Genomic DNA, 19,460 nt, shown 5'->3' on the forward strand with positions numbered 1-19,460 from the left:
CAAGAACTCTCTACCCATGCCAAGGTATCCCACGATCACACCTCCAGAAGTTATAATTTGCCTTCATACACAGGTTCTCCTACGGCCTTAAAACGCTTCCCATGGCCCTCCACTCCCTTTTCTCGGATGTCCCACAGACCCCTCAGTGATCTCTGCCCATTATCAGAACCTGAAGCTGATGCTCTCAGCAAATATTTCTGCACTAAGATCCAGACTAGGGTTCCAAAAACCCCCTCCACAATCCCTGTAATTTTGAGCACCAACAGAAACCCTATAATTACTAATGAGCTAACAACTCCCGCTCAATTCACCACCATTCAAATAACACGTTCCACTAATGATAATCCCTGCCCTCTCTCATGCATGCTCCTCAACTGTAGATAAGCAGCTCAACCCTCTACAGATATTGCGGAATCTATACTCAGTGAAGAAATTGATATTGCTTTACTCACAGAATCCTGGCTTAATGACTTCTCTACCCCCTACTTGACCTGCTGACTCCACCTGGGTACATGCCAGTCAGAATATCTTTATTCGACTTATTACAAGTCATACAAAGAAACAAAACAATAAAACCCTGAGAAGGGATATATACATAGATGACCCTTCAATAGCCTAAAAACATCAAACTAAGTACATATTATATTATAAATACTATATACAAGAATAAATAGAAAATACATTATACAATCCATCAAAAGAAAAAACATGACAATTTAAAAAAAAAAAAGTTTAAGGCGACATCTGACCTCCCCTTTTTGCCCTTGCAGCGGCCACTAAAAAGTTTGCAATACAAAAAGTTGTGCGAGGATTAGTCAGGAGTTGTAGATAAAGCAACGCCGGGCGCACCTGGGTAAAGCCTGCTTCTTTCAGGATAGGGAGCAAATATTTTCTTCTCTGCTCATGGTATAAACTACAAAACATAATAAAATGCATAGTATCCTGAACAGAAAAATGGTCACAACTGCAAGGGGGGGCTAAATCTGGCTTCTGCCAAGATGTATAAGATCCTAAGTAAAAATGTAACAGGTTAAACCTAAATTTGGTTAGTAAAAACCTGTGGTAAGGGACTGTAACAAAAATGAGATAAGATGCAAGGGATGATTCGCTCACCAAGAGATTATGAGCCCTAACTGCTGGCTTCTGCATTTCGACTTCCTCACGAAGCGTTTCCTTCCTAACCATGAATGACTGTTTTATAAGGTCTATGTCCAGAGCTCTAATTTTATCTGGGCTTAGAAAGAGCTCTGGACGGCCCAAATCAGTAAATGATTTAATTAAGTAGGCCAGCCATGGGATGCTACTATATTTATCAAGTAATAAGACATCCTTCAGAATTATGTGGTTCAAAGGGAGATCTTCGTTCAACCACATTTTCAGCCACAGAGTTAGAGGTGCTAGGCTCAATGAGTCTGACAAGTAGGACAAACCCACCTCCTTATGAATGGAAAAAGTCGGGGTTGACTGGGGGATAGAGAGAAGCGATCTTATAAATCTATTTTCTGCCCTTTGAATGGGATCAAGATTCACATACCCCCACAAAGGGGATCCATATAGGGCAATAGCAACAGGCTTGCACTTATAGATCTTCAGAAGGGCTTCCATGGGCCTGGCACCCAGCTTGCCAGCAAAACCCAGGAGCGCTGAAGAAGATCTTATGACCGCCAGCCTCTTTGCTCTAATCTGTGGCCCCCACGTTCCATTCTGGTCAAACAAAACACCCAGGTAGGGAAATGTGGTTACCTTAGCAACCAGGGCCCCTCTGCAGAAAAATGATTTATGTTTCTTTTTGTAACGTTCGCGGCCCATGACCATAGTATGCGATTTAGCGACATTAACCCTAAGGTCTAGGTTATCCATGAAGGAGCCAAAAGCGTCCAAAAGACGCTGTAAGCCTACACCAGTGCGAGCTATCAACACGGCGTCATCCGCGTACAGGAGTGCCGGGATATGGACATCTCCTGCCCGTGGTACGTCCGCGTCCTGGTCTCGCAGATATTCCCCCAGGCCGTTGATGTAGATAGTAAAAAGCGTGGGCGCTAAGATGCAGCCTTGCCGAACCCCTTTTAAAGATTTAAAAAGCGGGGTACATCTGCCGTTGTTTGACACTCGGACAGCTGCAAAAAGCTCCTGATGCATGGTGGCCATGAACGTTACCAAAGCTTCGTCAATACCCATCTCCAAAAGAATTGTCCAAAGTTTTGCCCTATTAACAAGGTCAAAGGCCGAGGATAGGTCCATAAATGCCAAAAACACTGAACCCTCCTTGGCCACCGTATACTTTGAGATCAGTAGATGCAGATTAATACATTGTTCGATGGTCCCTTTTCTCTCCCTAAAACCATATTGTAGGTCAGACAACCCGCCACAGCCCTCAACATTCTCCCTCAATCTAGATAAAAGAACTCTGCCCAGAATTTTTATCGTTGAGTCCAAGAGGGATATGGGCCTATAAAACGCGGGGTCATCCCGCTGACCTTTGTTTTTAAAAATAGGGACAATGGTGGATCTAGCCCACGAGGCGGGAGCTGGGTTGCGGTTAACTGCGTTAAACACACTTGACATAACCTCAGCCCACAACTTAGGGGAATACATAAAAAAGTCAGCAGGGACTCCATCAGGGCCCGGTGCCTTATGTTTGGTGGTAGCCAAAATAGCTTTCTCTACTTCTTGTGGATTAAAGGTGATTGGACGAGAATCCGCAGATGTTAATGGAACATCTTTACAACCAACTTCGTCACCCCCATAAACATTTTTAAAGAAACACAACCATTTTTCGTCTGTGATCACGCAATCCATAGGTGCATTACTGTCCACAGAAAATATGGGCTGTTTAACAATCTCCCAAAATCTCCTACTATCCTTCAGCACTGCTGCCGAGAGAAGATTGTCCCATGTTTCACTTTTGATGGTATCTTTGCGTTTCTTGACGGCTGACTTATAGTTTTTCCTTAAACTCAGGATTACGTCTTTATCCCTTGGAGTCTTTTTTAAAGCTGCCAACAGTTCTCTATGGGCTTTTGAGCATGCAGAATCAAACCAACGCTTGTGTCCTTGTCCACCCTGGAATGGTTTTGCTAAAAGATCCTTGGATACCTGATTACAGATTGCCTCGTAAGCCGCTACTATGTGAATACCTTGCGTACCCGGATTTTTACAGATCTCCACATTGTCTTTAATTTTAGGAAAACATTTTCCATAAAAATTTTCCGGAATCACTTTAGCCCACTTCACTCGTCGGTCTTGATCAGTGGTCCTCAGGGGATGAGCCAGTTTTAATTTCCTTGGTGCCACCCCCATCTGGGCACCCCAGGCCACTTCGAGTAAAACTGGGTTATGGTCACTATAGTGTGTGGCAACTGTGTGATAAACCATGGTCTGATTTAGGATCCCAGGTGAGACAAAAATGTAATCGATCACTGTGCCATTTTGGGCACCGGTAAAGGTTGGCAATCTCGGGCCACTATCCGGTTCATACAAGTCGTAGTTAGCCAACAGATCTTCAAGCTCCTGGCCCTCAGCAGAATGTTCGAAATGAGGGCCCTGTAAAGCTGCATCATCAAACTCATTTGTACTTCTTCCCTTACATAATAGGTTACATAAGTGAATGTTAAAATCGCCTAATAAAATAAACTCAAAAGCTAACTCGATATTCTGTACTGCCATATTTAAAATATTGTCCAAACTGGAGATATTGCGACCGCTATATTCAGAATTCCCTGAATTGTAGAAATTTACATATAAAGTCCTACAAGTTTTATTAATCACCCTTTCAATCATTAGGATATTGTCAGAGTCAGTGCTGATCTCCCTGTAGCTGCCCGCTAAATCTAATGCAAACAAAATCACCAAGCCACCTTTGGCTCTGCCCGCCCTGCTAGCCACTGCTGGTTTTGTAAAACAGGTGAATCCATCCCACCAAAGATTGCTGGATGTGTCCCATGTTTCTTGCAAAGCGATTATATGGTGCTTAGTGACAAAGCTCGACCAGGAATTATCCTGGCGTTTTGCAGCTAAGCCTGCTACATTCCAACTAATAATCCTGCAGGAGTCAGTAGGTAACCTTAGTTCACTTGCAACCTCTAAATCACCCTCAGCTGCTAGTTGCAATAAAGTGCCTTGGCTATTGTCAACTAGACACTGGCTCTGTTTGCCCTCTCCCCCCTTACTCAAGTCTACCGCAGCCACAGTACAAGATTCAGATAATTGCTGCGCAGAAGTCATTAACACTTGAGACTCTGATGCTACATTGGGGACAAGATTGTTCGGGTGCTCAAAAATATTCAAATCTCGAATTTTAACTATTGGGTTATTCAACACCTCCCTATCCGTGTCAGATCCTGGTACGAGTCAATCACAGGTATTCAGGTCAGATAGAGGACCAAACCTATTTCCTGTGGCAAAGCCCCACTCAAAAGGAGTAGCCACCTGACCCTGACCATATGAAACTGGGTTCCACATAGGTTGTGGAGTGTTTGGGCGTGTAGGAAAATGGTCGTTTCTCAACCAGTGTAAGGGCCTAAATCCCTGCGCGCTATGTTCATGGCCCGTAAGGCCAGAACCCCAGCCATTAAACCTTGGATCGTGTGCAAGGGCTTGCCTATTAGTTGGCTCTTTGTGATAATTAAATCTTCCTGGCTCACAATATACTGTGCGCTTGAACCAGTCATTAAAATGTTGAGATGTGGTACCCCCTCCCCAGCTACTGGGGTTAGTGTGTCTTTTATAACTTGGGATAATGGGTACAGTGGCAAACTGAGTCACGTCATAAAAGAACTTTAGCGTAAGAGGAACTATAGAGCCGCTACGACGTTGGGGTGGGAAAACATTATTCAGGATTTCTGGGAGGACCTCGGAATTGGCAAAGTTTAAAATGACACAGTCCCCCTGGAACTTTTTGGGCTTACTGCCAATCCAGGAGACCCTCCTAGTCATAACGATATCCCCTGCCAATTTATCAAGCCCTTGTTGTGCCATATACATATTGTTGGAGAGCCAATGTAATGCTTTATCTTTGAGATCTTGATTAGACTCTTTTTCCCTTGTGATAGGACCGGGACATTCGCCAGCACCAACACTACTGGCGAGGCTTCCACTACAAATTGGGCTGAAACATCCCCTTGTTGTGTGACCGCTGTAGAGCCAGTGGTACTGTTTCGGCCATCTCCATTGTCTACGACAATATCCTGACCAGGAATAGGTACAGAAGGCAGCGCTGGCAAAAGCAGCGGACCTTGTTGCATGGGTTGTAAATTACTTTCGGTTGGGGTAATCTCCACAGCTGTGGGTATTAAATTAGTAACGAGAGAGGATAGATTCTCTACCTCCTCTACCAATTTAATATGTACCCCGCCCAGTTTTTTAACCTCAGATGTTATTTTATCTAATTTCCCGATGAGGGGCTTAATTATTGTCCTGATCTTGATGTCTATCATTTCTTGGATCCTATTAAAAAGGTCATCATCGCTAGTGCATTTGGGCTCTATATCAATGTCGGGCTCCACCTGTCTCCCCCCCCGCCTAGTGGGTGGTGTGGCGGGATTTTTCCTTCCTAATTGTTTCCCCCCCCTCTTTGCTTGAAGTCTTCTGCAGGCTCTAACAGCCCATGTTGAAGGCTGCAAGGATTGTGAATCTTCCTCCGAAACAACTGGCTGATGGTTCACATCAATAAAAACGCTATCTGATAGATCTATTAAATCAGTTCTATCTATTGGTAAGTCAACATCAGCGTCAGCATCAGCAGCTACCTCAATGCTGTTATTTTGAGGATCTTGTTCTGCAGAAACTGACGGTAGTTTTTCAATGAGTGACTCCGATGTCGCTGTACTTAGCATGCTTGTAGAGGGGCTATCAGTATGCAAGATAGGTGATTGGCTTAGTCCGAGAGATTGCCTTCTCTTATTGTTAATATTACTGACTACTTGTACCAAGTATGAGTCGATAGTATTTACTGCCTCAACCGGAGCAGGAATCAACTTTTTCCCCATGATTGCTAAGATAATTTGTGATGATCCTCAGGGCACAAATCTGGTAAGTACAGACAATATTGGCAACAATGTACCATGCAGGTCAGTCAAACATCCAGGAATGGTAAAAGAGGCCAATGCCTCATAATCAAATTTAAACTGAACTTGAAACAGTACCTTATGAAAATATGTAGGAGATATCAGGGGGGTGGCCTAGCCTGGCCGTCTTGTGCCGATGAGGGCCGTAGAGGGCCCGCCCTTTGCCCGGGCTTTGCCCCGGGCGCTCCCCGCGCGCGACTCGCGGGGCGAGAGGCGTTGCACTCTTTTTACGCGCCTCCGGGCGCTCTGCTGTCGTCACGGCCGCCGGGGCACCTGGGATTTGTGGTTCCCTGCCCGCTCGGCGCCGTCGGTCAAAGTGTTGCTGGGCGTTGCGCCGTTCCCCTCACGGCGGTGCTGAGGCACAGTTCTGGCGGCCCCAAAGAGGTAAATTCGGTAAGCCGTTTCCCTCACGGCACTGCTGTCTGGCTCTGAAAGCTCCCAGTGCACGCTCGGCGCTGCACTCTTTTTACGCGCCTCCGGGCGCTCTGCTGTCGTCACGGCCGCCGGGGCACCTGGGATTTGTGGTTCCCTGCCCGCTCGGCGCCGTCGGTCAAAGTGTTGCTGGGCGTTGCGCCGTTCCCCTCACGGCGGTGCTGAGGCACAGTTCTGGCGGCCCCAAAGAGGTAAATTCGGTAAGCCGTTTCCCTCACGGCACTGCTGTCTGGCTCTGAAAGCTCCCAGTGCACGCTCGGCGCTGCACTCTTTTTACGCGCCTCCGGGCGCTCTGCTGTCGTCACGGCCGCCGGGGCACCTGGGATTTGTGGTTCCCTGCCCGCTCGGCGCCGTCGGTCAAAGTGTTGCTGGGCGTTGCGCCGTTCCCCTCACGGCGGTGCTGAGGCACAGTTCTGGCGGCCCCAAAGAGGTAAATTCGGTAAGCCGTTTCCCTCACGGCACTGCTGTCTGGCTCTGAAAGCTCCCCACCTGGGTACATCATCATTAGACATGAAAGACCTAATGACCTAATACAACAGGTGGAGGTCTAGCACTAATTCACAAAGTAGGAATACATCTCTCCACTTTAATCAATGCAGAATACTTGACTTTCGAATACCTTGATGTTGTACTTAAAAGCAAAGGCTCCTCCCCTATCAACCTTCACACCATCTACCACCCTCCTGGTGATCGCGCCTTCTTCTCAGAAGTGTTGTCTGATCTAATAACTCAGTTCTCCTTAACTGACATGAAGAATATAAGTCCAATTGGTCGCACACTGCTTGTCCTATCAGCGTGTTGCCCCAAAGCATTGTGGTCCATGAAGTAAGCATCAGCGGGTGCACCTCTGCCAGGGTCTTGAGCAAAAAATCACTGTCGCGTTGGCCATCCCTGGACACGTGCTTCGAGGTTGTTACCTCTCGTCAGCAGGGAATAGGCATATATGTAGGGGTGCTGCGTAGGCTGCCAAAAAATATCCTCAGGTCCGGAACCACTCGTGGCACGTAGGTGCGTAACCCGGGCTCGTCAGCCCCACCAGCTCAAGGGAGCTTGAATACAAAAGAAAGTCCAATTGGTCGCACACTGCTTGTCCTATCAGCGTGTTGCCCCAAAGCATTGTGGTCCATGAAGTAAGCATCAGCGGGTGCGCCTCTGCCAGGGTCTTGAGCAAAAAATCACTGTCGCGTAGGCCATCCCATGACACGTGTTTCGAGGTTGTTACCTCTCGTCAGCAGGGAATAGGCATATATGTAGGGGTGCTGCGTAGGCTGCCAAAAAATTTCCTCAGGTCCGGTACCACTCGTGGCACGTAGGTGCGTAACCCGGGCTCGTCAGCCCCACCAGCTCAAGGGAGCTTGAATACAAAAGAAAGTCCAATTGGTCGCACACTGCTTGTCCTATCAGCGTGTTGCTCGAGTGTGCCACGAGTGGTACCGGACCTGAGGAAATTTTTTGGCAGCCTACGCGGGGCAACACGCTGATAGGACAAGCAGTGTGCGACCAAATGAAAGACCCCAGGTTTCATACTGGACAATAACATGTCACATCATAAACTCAACCAAAGGAGCGCTCTTCACACTAAAACACCTCAAGAATATTAAACCTTTCATTCTTTCTGATAATTTCAAGATGGTTGTCCAATCTCTTGTCCTCTCCAAACTGGACTATGGTAATGCCATCCTCACAATGACGCCGAAAACTCACCTCGCCCCCCTAAGATCAGCTCTAAACATAGCGGCCGTCTCATAACAGGTGTTAAGCAGTATGAACACATCACACCAGCCCTCAATATCCTCAATTGGCTACCCATTGAAGGAAGATATACTTTCAAGACTGCCTGCATCACCCACAAAACCCTTCACTCACATAACCTCAGCTATTTAGACAACAAGCTCATGAAAGCGGGAAGAACCAGAACTTTGAGAAGCTCCAACTCATTTCTTCGCATACCTCCCAAACTAAATAAGAGATCAACCCAGACTTGCTCTTTTTTTGGAAATGCATATAGAACTCTCTACCTGACCTGAAACTCCTCCTGCTGAACAAATATTTTAATACCTAAGCAAACTGAACTTTGTTTTTATCTATTTTATAGGTTGAGACCCTCTGTGAAAGACGGTTGTATGTTTATGTCTGTTGTCGATTAGGTCTTTTTCTCCCTTAACACACATTGTTCTTATTGCCCACTTTTTTTAACTCGCGCTCATTGCCTGATTTTCTTTGTATATTTGTATATTTTTATGTGTGTTCTAAAATCCTATATTTCTCGCATCATATGGTAAGCGACTTGATTCTGTTGTGTTCTTCTCTCATTCATGTAAAGCGCTCTGATGCCCTTGGGTCTAGCTAGTGCTATATAAAACCTACAAATGAATAAAATATACCAAGCCAGCTTCTCACAGTAAGTAACTGGGGCAATAAAGAACAATACAAAAGTATGTTAACTTAAATGAATTGCCCCAGAATACAAAGCAACTCCTTGAATATGATAGGCCATTCAACCATGGCTCACGAAAACCTGAAAGATCTGAAAATCTATGTACGACAGATTTGAAACTGAGATGTGTAGAAACTCCTGCACTAATGTCCTAATGTCAAAGCTCCCGAATGTTCAATACCCAGTATGTATAATTGTATTGTATTGTATTTATATTGCGCTTACTACCCCTGACGAGGTGTCCAAGCGCTTATTCGGGGAGTAGCACGCTACTCCGGAACCCACAGAGGATTAGTGTTGAATTAGTATTGTGAAACATGCAAGTACATTTTAAGTGGTGGATGGGTTAGTCAGTTAATTGGATTTGGAATGATAGTAGAAGGATAGAGGAGGACAAAGGTTAGTATTTATATAGCGCTTGTTGACGCACGCTATTCAGGAAGCCTAAAAAGTATTAGTGGTGAATTAACATGGTGAAATAGGAATTATGTATATATATTGCATTTCTATAGCGTGATAACAGCCGAAAGGCATGCTTGAATATTTTACGCAGGCCAGGTTTTTGTTTCGTACGGGGTAGGATGTGTACTCCTTATTTTTACATTGCCGTATACGAGACTATAAATCCCAGAATGCTGTGTAAAACGTAGCCAGGACTCGGTTCAGAGAGCCATGGAGCTAGAAACCTTGAGGGCTGTCTGATGTCAGCACTCGGGGGGAGCGGGGGCAGGCTAACGATGCTTTTATGCCGATTTTGCGGGTGTGGTGAACCTCTGCCGCACCGAGGCGTATAGAATAATAACATTAAGCACAACGGAATCGAGGGTTATCGATTTTCGAACCGAGGGGTAACGTAAGAAGGTCACTCTATCGCAGGACGGAACCTTTGTTCAAAGACCGGAACTTAAACGACGGTGCTGCTGTTTCCTGTCGGACCGGTTGCGCGCACTGCAGAGGAGCTTCCGGGACAGAATTCCGGGCGCAGAGCGAGAGCAGAGGCAACAGAGCAGGGGCAGCCTGGAGAAGCAAGCCGGGACAACAGAGTGATAGACCTTCGAGCGGCCGCCACTGAGAGGTGAGGCGCACCCTGGTACAGGATGGAAGGAGGAAGAAAGAGAGGTATAAGGCAACAGAGGGGAAACGGAGGGAGAAAGGAGGTGGAGCGGGTAAACAGGGAGGGATGGAGAGAGGAGGGAAGGGGAAAGTGTGGCCCATGGAGGAAAGATAAAGGCAGTGATTTTGAAGAGAGGTGAAGGAATAGCTTGAGAAAAGACTTACGTGATGAATATTTAGGATAGAATAAACTAATTAACATCATAGAAAGTGGCTAAGCGATGATTAACGTGTTGAAGGGGGCACGATGAGTACATGATGGACCTGGACGGAATGAGAAAATATAGGTTAGAAAAATGTTAGACAGGGGTATGAGGAGAGAAGATCAAGAAATAGGAGGACATCCGATTAAGAAGGAACAAAACAGAAAGGAAGGAGGAAGAGAGTTGGTGTCTCTGGACAGTTCTGCTTTCAAAAGAAGCGAGAGAGAGAAGGAAGACCGCATTGAAAGAGTGATGTTATCAATTGATGCACATACGAGAAAGAAGATGTCATGAGTAATAAGCAGCTTGCTTTATTATACTGCTTGTTTCCACGGCGTGCAGTATTATATCGCTGACTTGCTACCAGTGCATGCAGATTATAACTCTGCCAATATCTGGTACTTTTGGAGAGCGAGCGGTGTATTTTTATAATTTGATGCGTTAACACCACAGACTAGTTTACAGGTAGGCGTCAGAGAGAGTAAGGTAGAGGACCAAAACACAGCATGGCGTATGCGTATAAGTGGGAGTAGTCGTCACATTGAATGAACGTTAGACTAACACTTGTAGGCTAGGCTGTCCAAGGGAATGAAGTTCCAAAGTTTGGGGCTAGCACAGAGAACCTTTTGTTTACCCTTGTTTTAAATTTGCCAGTGACACAGGAAACCCCTTTAGTGGATCCTAGGGGGCACCCTGGCGTGTGCACATGTGCATAATTGTCTTCCACCAATCTTGCTCTTTGGGGGTACGATTATTTTATTTATTTATTTTTAAAGTTTTATATAGCGCGAACAAGATCTTTGCAGATATCAGAGCGCTTTACAGAAACAGGGGGTAGGGGCAACAGGAGGGTGATTAAACAGATTATTGGGTACAATATAGTGGTCAGTAATAAGTGAATAGCATAATAGGATAGCAGTCATGTAAAAAAACAATCAGGTAACCAATAATACAAAAACGGTGCAAAGTCTTTGATCCAGCAACAATAGAGTTCAGGTGAGCTTTGGCTATAAGGATGGCTATACCTCTTTCTTAAAAATTACAGAAAAACACGGGGTAGGGGCATCAAGAGGGTGGTTAAACAAGCTATTGGGTACAATATAGTAGTCAGTAGAAGTGAGTAGCATAATAGGATCGCAATCATGTAAAAATATAATAACAATAATCAATCAGGTATCCAATTGATACAAAAGCGGTGCAAAGTCTCTGATCCAGCAACAAAAGAGTTCAGGTGAACTTGGCCATAAGGATGGCTTTTACCTCTTTCTTGAAAAATGAAGTGGAGGAGATAAGCCTGGTTTCAGGAGGGAGTGCATTCCAGATCCTGGGTGCCATTCCTGAGAAGGAGCGTTTGTATGTTTTTTCCTTCCGGAATCTACGACGTTTCAGGAGTAGATTTTTTGTACTTCTATTGGATCTCGAACCTCCTGATATAGTCAGCTTCTGATTGAGGTAGTTGGGTGACTTGTGGTGTACGGCCGAGTGTGTCATAACGGCAATTTTCAGTTGTATTCTGGCTCTGATAAAATAAAATGCAAACACTTTATGAATGAACACATCTTTCATGCTTCGGAGATGATCGTCTCCAATAGACACAAGCAGTTGACCTACCCCCATCTCAGTAGCTCTTGAGACACTGAATCAATTTACAACTGTTGACTGTCTAGAGAAGTTTCGTGATAAACCCGTGAATTTGTAAAACCGTGGGATTCAGAGCAGTGGCAGCTCTTTTCTAGGTCCGCATCTATGCTACAGAAAAGTGCACAAATGAACTATATTGAGTTTGCATTTCTAGGTAAACAACATACTTTTACAACCAACATCACTTAACCCACTTCTTCTACAGCATATTCAAAGAGCACAGCATCCAATGAGTATGCTCCTTCAAAGAGTTGGAGATCACTAAAATCCTGTTATCATTAAATACATCTTTGCCACCTACTGTCATCTTTATTGCTAAGATAATCAACTTGGGCCTTCAAACTCTTTTGTGAATCATTACCACTCATGCTTTATATTCCACGGGCATGGGTCTCCCACAGCTGAAACTCAGCCATTGTTACACAGCTACTGAGAAAAACAAAATGCTACTCATGAGATTCTATCCAGTTAGGTAACCAGTTACATAAGCCGCATCTGACCTCTTCTGATATCTCTGAAATGGCTCCCTACAGCAGCACTGAACATCTTTAAACTGATCTCCAGTATGCATAACGCTCTGATTATGAAACCAGCCATATAGCTTGCACGAAAATTAAACAAATAACCATCTTGGGTATGCAATACATTCTCCTTGGCTAAGGCAAGCTCATTCTGGAGGTTCCAGAATTTAGTAAGTGAAAGACAGTTAAATTGTTTTTCTCAGTAAGTGCACCCAGGGGAAATCTATTGCACCATCCATTAGCGCTATTTAATTATATGATCGTTTCAAGACAGAATTGATAAACTTGCTATTTAATCAGCATTTCAAATCATGAAGGAGCAATGTCTTTTTTTCTGTAACTTACACAATTCTGTTGCTATTTAGAATGCTTACTTCCCACCTTTCACAGTTTTATGATATACTTTTTATTTTATCTGGTATAATATTTATTTTTATATAGTGCTCTTGTTATTTGTTGTTTTTTTCCATGACCACCATTTTTCAAAAACAGTTCAGTGAAACTCTGTCATTGTGTATGGGCTGCACTGTATAAAACTACTAAATAAATAAATATGGGTGGTAACATCACAACTAGCCATTTGTTTATTCAAATGCATTTACTGGATGGCACTGCTATGTGTATGTTGCTGACGCACAGCTGTACCATAAATTAGCAGTCGGATCTCGGAAACATAAAGTACACAACTGCCTCAAGCAAGCTCAATACTGGATATAGTAAAATTGGCTTTTCTTGAGCTGCTTATTTGTGCGATAGTGCCAGTGGGTTCTGTGGATTCTACATCCCTATTTCTTGACTTCCATAAATCTTTTGACCCCCCCCCAGTGTCACCTCAAAGGGTATGCCAACTTGGTGTCCTATTTGATGATAACCGTACATGTATTTTGTAGATGAGTGAAGTCACCAAGAGTAGAATCCGTCATTTGCAATTGCTTGAGTGTGTCTTTCCCTTCCTGCCATTCCCTCAAAATGTTGACGGTCCTTAATGTCATCTCGTCTGGACCCCATAAATGACATCTTTGTTGGGCTTCTGATGGAAATACTCGATAAGTTGAAACAGTCCAATACCTAGCCAGTTTTGTTTAAGACACAAAGAAGGCATCACACCAGCTCTCGGAACACTTCCTGGCATTTGATCAGTGACCTCCATTAATTATATATTCCACAAGTCCTGCAAAGGCTGCACCCCAGGCTACTTACCCATAAGTCACCCAGCCATATCAACCAACAAGGCATCCAAGATACGCTTCAGCTAACATACTGGCCATTTACCTGCTGCTTAGGCTGTCATTAGCTGATCATTTTCTCTCCACTTCCATGGCCTCACCTTCCGGAACATGGAAGTCTGTCACAGGTCCATATCCATACCAGAGTTTCAGAATATTCACCTAAGATGCATTTACAATAAGTGAATTGAACTCACTCATTTACATGATTAATGGTTATCCAACAATTATTTTGAATTCATCCTCTTCGACCTAATTTGGTCACCTTTACTGTTGAACAAATTGAAAATGCATTCAAAAGTTCCGAGGTGGTTTGGATATACACTGCTTTCATATGGTGTGTGGGCTAGATTTATAAAGCTGTGTTAACCCTCCCCCATCGTGATGGTCGACATCCACATACAATTCTTGCATTTCAGATGGCTGTATCCCCCAAACCGATTTGGGTCCCTTCTTAAAGGGTTTTACACTAAGGAAGACACCGAAGAGCACGCATGTCATAGTGACACCAGCTAGGGTGTGGCTACCTCCCCAGTTGAGGACTACAAGCCTGGATATCTTGGAGGTGCACCATGTAGTCTTGCCAATTCTTTTTTGAATCAATACACTGGTCTCCAATGTAAGAATTCTTTGAGGCTAAAGAGCAGGTATTTCTTTACCAGACCAAATGACAGGTAAGCATTGGGGTTTTGTTCCTATTGTAGCAGCTGGTACACCTGATATATCAGTTGGGTGACACAAAGTGCATTACCATAATTGATAGTGACTATTTGAAGATTAATTGGACTGAAAGGGAGAACTCTCTTAACCTAGCAAAGCTTAAAGAAAGAACATTGAACTACTAAACTAACAGTGGCAGTAGCCATTACTGTTAACAGGGCAGTGCGACCTACAGGGTTGAAGGCAGCTGATATAGCCCACATAGTGTAGTAAGGAATGTCCACACGTGGAATTATTTCAGGAACTTTATTCGGTATCAATCATTACAAGATGCTCCCAGCTTGACAGGACCAAAACTCCCAACATTCTAAAGCTGCCTTCAGAGACAGCTACGGGTCACACCAAGTGGGCATGAAAGGGGAGGGGGGAATGGAGGAGAGTGGAAGATACCAAGTGCCAAGTTGCAACACATCATCCCCCCTAGGGAGACAAAGGGAGTGGAAACGGGACAGCAGAGAGAGCGGGTCGGGTGAAGAGGGGAGAAGGGAGAAAGATGAGGCAGGGATGAAAGTGAGGAGGAAGACGGAAGAGAGGGAAAAGGTTTCAAGGGAGGAACAGCAGAAGAGAGGAATGCGAGGAGTGCGAAGAGGGGAGAGGAGAGGCACCTCAAACCCAGAGCCAGCAAGGCTGTACCAATGGGGTAGAACTGTGTGAAGATAACTGTAGAGGCGGTTAATTAACAACCTCTAAAAAGAACTTGCGGAGGAGAGGGGGCCAGGTCGGGGCAGGGGACCCTGTACCGCTAGGTCCCACGCGGTATACTGGCTTGTGACGCAATGGGCGAGCAGGAAGATGTCACAGGGGGTTATGCAGGAACTTCCCCACCCTATGGCGCGTCCACAGTCACCTCCCCCTCTGCTCTATGCATAATAATGGGTGGAAATCAACGAAATGGAGTTCTGAACTACTCCCACCAGTCCTTCCATCTCCCACTGGAGAGATGCTCCAGGAGATGCCGCTCATATCACTTCTTTAAGCAGAAACTTGAACCCTGGTAGTGCCCGGCAACTCCTTATGGCACCCTATCTCTCTATTGCAGTAACATCAACGAATACTGGCCTCGGCGCTCTTTTGTCCTTCCTTCCTTGGCCACTACCAGCAACCAATACTCTCTTGACTTCCTTTTCAAATAGCTCGCGCTGAACAACCTGATTCTCCACTGCCCTAGTTCCGTTCTCCTGGTTCATCCTGCATCTTCCCTCAGAGAACTCAGAAGTGTTTTCTTGGTCCAGTAACTTATGCTTGCTTCTATCACCATAGTGTGGACCCTTCAGTCCTGGCTGGACATTTGGCTGGAAATCTTTTAGTATGGATCTTTGCATTACCTTGCTCTCTCTCTCCACCGTCCCACTGTAGGGCCTTTGAGGGTATTCTCCTTTCTTCTCCCTCTTCAAACTTGAGACCACTTCTCTTTCCTTTAGACTATTGACCTCATACTCCTCCCTCACTTTAGACTCGAGTTCAGATGGCGAGGTCATTTGCCTCATCTCTTTGCTATTGAATGGATTACCGTTACCTTTATTCTTTTTGCGCTCATTAACTATAGCCCTAGTGTGTTTTCCCTTCCTTTCGAATACTTCATCTTCTCCTCCTAAACCTTCTCCACATTTGCCTTCTAGTTTCTTACGTATTTCTCTCTCATCCACTATACATCGATAAGATTCTCGTTTTCCTTGCAAGTTGCTTATGGCGGTAATTTCCCTTAGTACTTTAATACTGGCAGCCTCATCCAAAACTTCAGCACCCTCGGAGTGCGGCGTAGAGTTCTTCGACGCACCTCCCTTTGTTACCCTCATGCTTAGCTTCTGTGCCTGCTCCTTCATTTGTTCTCTTCTTCTTCCTTTGTGTGATATTCTCAGTTTCATTTGATCCTTCCACCCCAGTACGGTGGGTCCGCTTTCTGTTATGTAAATGGTGCTCCTAGACTGATTTCCCCTGTACATTAAATCCATGACTTGGTATCCTATTACTTTAATGTCATCTCCTGTATTAGACTTTGGGGAAATGTTTGCCTCTTTCAATACGCTTCCATATTTTTTGACTAATTTACGGTTCCATTCCCTCTTGCTCATCATACTATGGCGGGAACCTGAATCTGTTATCACGTCTGTCATCACTCCGCCTATACCGATGGTACATCCCATGCTTATTTTACTTAGATTGACTTCCTCGTGGCCACCTCTCCTTTCCTTCTTTACTTCTTCGCTTTGTATTTTTTCCAACGAGTCATGTTCATAGTATTTATCCAATACACTCAAAATGTCCTCATAGATGTTCCTGATAGTACCTATCATGAATGCCTTTTCCATTTCTCGGTACTTTTCCCGTCCCCCAGTTCCTAAGCTGTACAGCAATATTTCAGCCTTTTCCTTGGGTACAAAGGATACTACCTCTTCCTCAAAAATTGACATGTAATTCTCGAAGTACTTTTTCCACACACTCCAATCAGCGACATTTTGCTCATCCTCCTCCATGAACGGCACGGGTGTCGGAAAATTGTACTTCTGGCCCCACTCCATGTTACCCGTGCTGTTGTCTCTATGATAGCTCATGGAGGTGCAATGTTCCCCTCCCGTCAGCAGATGTCGGGACGAGAGTGCCTCGTTGTGTGCTCCTTTGCCCCGGATAGTTAAAAGGAAAGTGCTGATGGGGAAAGTCCTGCTCGGTGCGATCACCCTTTCAGTCCTGCGAGTAGCGGGTTCCTCCTCCTCCTTTGTTCCCCATGAAACAAAAACACAGTCTTCCCTGATGAGCTCTACTGCCCACCCTTCAGCCTTGCCGAATTTTCTCTTAGAATACTACTCTTCACAAACGTGCTCATGTGATTATAAGTAAACCCCTTGGTTTATTTATTTATTTATTTTCTCCTTGACGTCTTTTAAAGTCTTTGATCTTGTTCCTTGTTCCCCACTGCAGGTTTGTTAATGTGCGTGCATTGGGCAGAATAGCCCACTGGGTGGCAGTACAAGGTGGCGTCTGTACCATTTACCATCTGTGGGGGTGACACTGGCGACTGTAAATCTTGACGGCTTAACTTTTCCTGAGAAAGAGGGTAGTTATTACAAAAACCCACTCTAGGATGATCCTCACGCTCAATTTCCTAGGAGCACCCCTCTGTGAGTCAGGGAACAGTCTCAGTGACCAGTTGTGCGATCTTTCTATCACCCGCTTCACCCCCCGAGAACTCCCCTGGTTCCTCAGTGAATCTCGTAACCCGCAACGTTATTTTACACTTCAGGGACGTTTGTAAATATTTAACTTAAACATCACTTTACAACTCTTCTTTTCTTAACTCATATCTTCCTCTTATGCAAGCCTAATGTCTCACGATATCGTACCTTCACTTCAACGGGGGAAATAGTACCGCCAAAAACAGCTAAACTTGGGACATTTTCTGCTTGGAAATGTCTCTGGGTGAAACGCCGAACAAACTGTCTCTACAGTGCAGCTCCCGGCTGGAGACGTGTGACAGCTTGCCTTTGGCCCCTCTTTACTTGTTATCTCTCACCTCTTCATGACGCTTCCTCCCGCGATGACGAATCTCCACTTCTTTGATTTTCCTTTTCACACCCCCCGGAATTCCCCGCACCAACGCCTGCTCTGGCTCCGCCAGAGGCACCCTCCGGGGTGTTTACCAAAGTCGCTTCTTCTTCATCAACTCAGATCAGCTTCCCGCTGCGTTGTGGTGACGCCTTGACAGGGAGAATGGCAACGTGCTGACAGGCAGAGATTAACTCCTCAGGTAGGATCTTTCACTTATACCGGGGTTAAATTACCTTCCTTAACCTCCAATGCTTCCCAATCCTCACGCAGCTACTTGACGCTATTTCAAAGCGCTACCTCAGTTCCTTTTCACGCGTTGCAACGGGGATTGACAGCCTTCCCCGAAGTTCTGAGGGGAAGATTATGCTTCCTGCTCCGCCCCCTGCTTCCCTTCTCGGCTTACAGAGTTTACTCAAAAATGCTTTGCGCCGATACTCGTGTGAGCTGACTACAGGTGCTCGCATTTAGATTCATCACACTGTTTTTTCATGTATTCCCTAGAAAGAGGCTATCATGTACTTCATGACGCTTGTAAAATCAACATCCTTTTCAACCATTGGTTACAGTTCTTGAAGAAATGCGCATCACCTCACGGCTCGCTGCCTCAGCTCAATTTCATACGCTGCACCAGGGGTTTGCTGGACACCCTGTTCTCAATTTCTTCACGAGATGATTATCACCTCACGGCGCATTGCCTCAGTTCCTTTTTATACGCTGCACCAGGGGTTTGCTGGACACCCTGTTATTCTTAATTTCTTCACGAGATGCTTATCCCCTCACGACGCGTTGCCTCAGTTCACTTTTATGCGCTGCACCAGGGGTTTGCTGGACACCCTGTTATTCTTAATTTCTTCACGAGATGCTTATCACCTCGCAGCGCGCCGCCTCAGTTCACTTTCATACGCTGCACCAGGGGTTTGCTGGACACCCTGTTGATACCCAAAGGCTTTACTTTGAGTAGGTGATGGGAATGCACGGTGCCCGACCCGACACCCGATTATCGTTCTCCACCTCACTTGGGAGATCTATCAGGGGCTAATGCGCAGGAAAGTGGTGACTATACAACCTCTTACTTCTTCATGTTACTTCGTCAGTTACAACTGCTCACCACACGAGCCTTCGTCTCTATCACAGCTCTTCAACTCGGGTCTTATTTATCCTCACAAACTCACTTTTCATAGGAACGCCCGATGCAAATCATCTCTCAAATTGCTTATTCCGCTAATTTCACAAGTGCTCTCCTACAGAGCCGATTTCTCGACCTCTTGACCGAGGCTTTCAATGTAACTCCACAACGCGGTGGGAACAGCTAACTGCAAATTCGTCTCCCGCTCCGCTCAGCCTTCTTCATTGGCTTCAGCTGCTCACCTGATGATCTTTTTTCAAAATGCATCCACTCGGGACTTACTCCTCTTCTGTTTCTTTATCACATCAGGACGCCCGACGCAGCTCAATAAATCAATTCTTCACACGTTGTCTCTGTCCAAGCTTAACTTACTCCAGGGGAGAGCACCCCACTGACCCTGGCTCAGCTCCGTAGTCCTCGTCGCCACAAATGT

The 19,460-nt window shown here is 45.3% G+C and overlaps 1 protein-coding gene across 2 annotated transcripts in view; it reads left to right on the forward strand.

Moving 5' to 3' along the window:
• The first annotated feature begins 9,619 nt into the window (after window positions 1-9,619).
• Window positions 9,620-19,460, forward strand: part of RAD54L2 (RAD54 like 2) — a 796,737-nt gene continuing 786,896 nt past the window's right edge. The window contains exon 1 of one of the 2 annotated variants that reach the window (XM_078661273.1): window positions 9,620-10,009. The gene's annotated coding sequence lies outside the window, so the exon portion shown is untranslated. Of the gene's footprint in view, window positions 10,054-19,460 lie in introns of both variants that reach the window. The other variant, XM_078661274.1, reaches the window with a different exon arrangement.

Source organism: Lissotriton helveticus, chromosome 9, assembly GCF_964261635.1.
Source record: "Lissotriton helveticus chromosome 9, aLisHel1.1, whole genome shotgun sequence".
NCBI classification, from domain to species: Eukaryota; Metazoa; Chordata; class Amphibia; order Caudata; family Salamandridae; genus Lissotriton; species Lissotriton helveticus.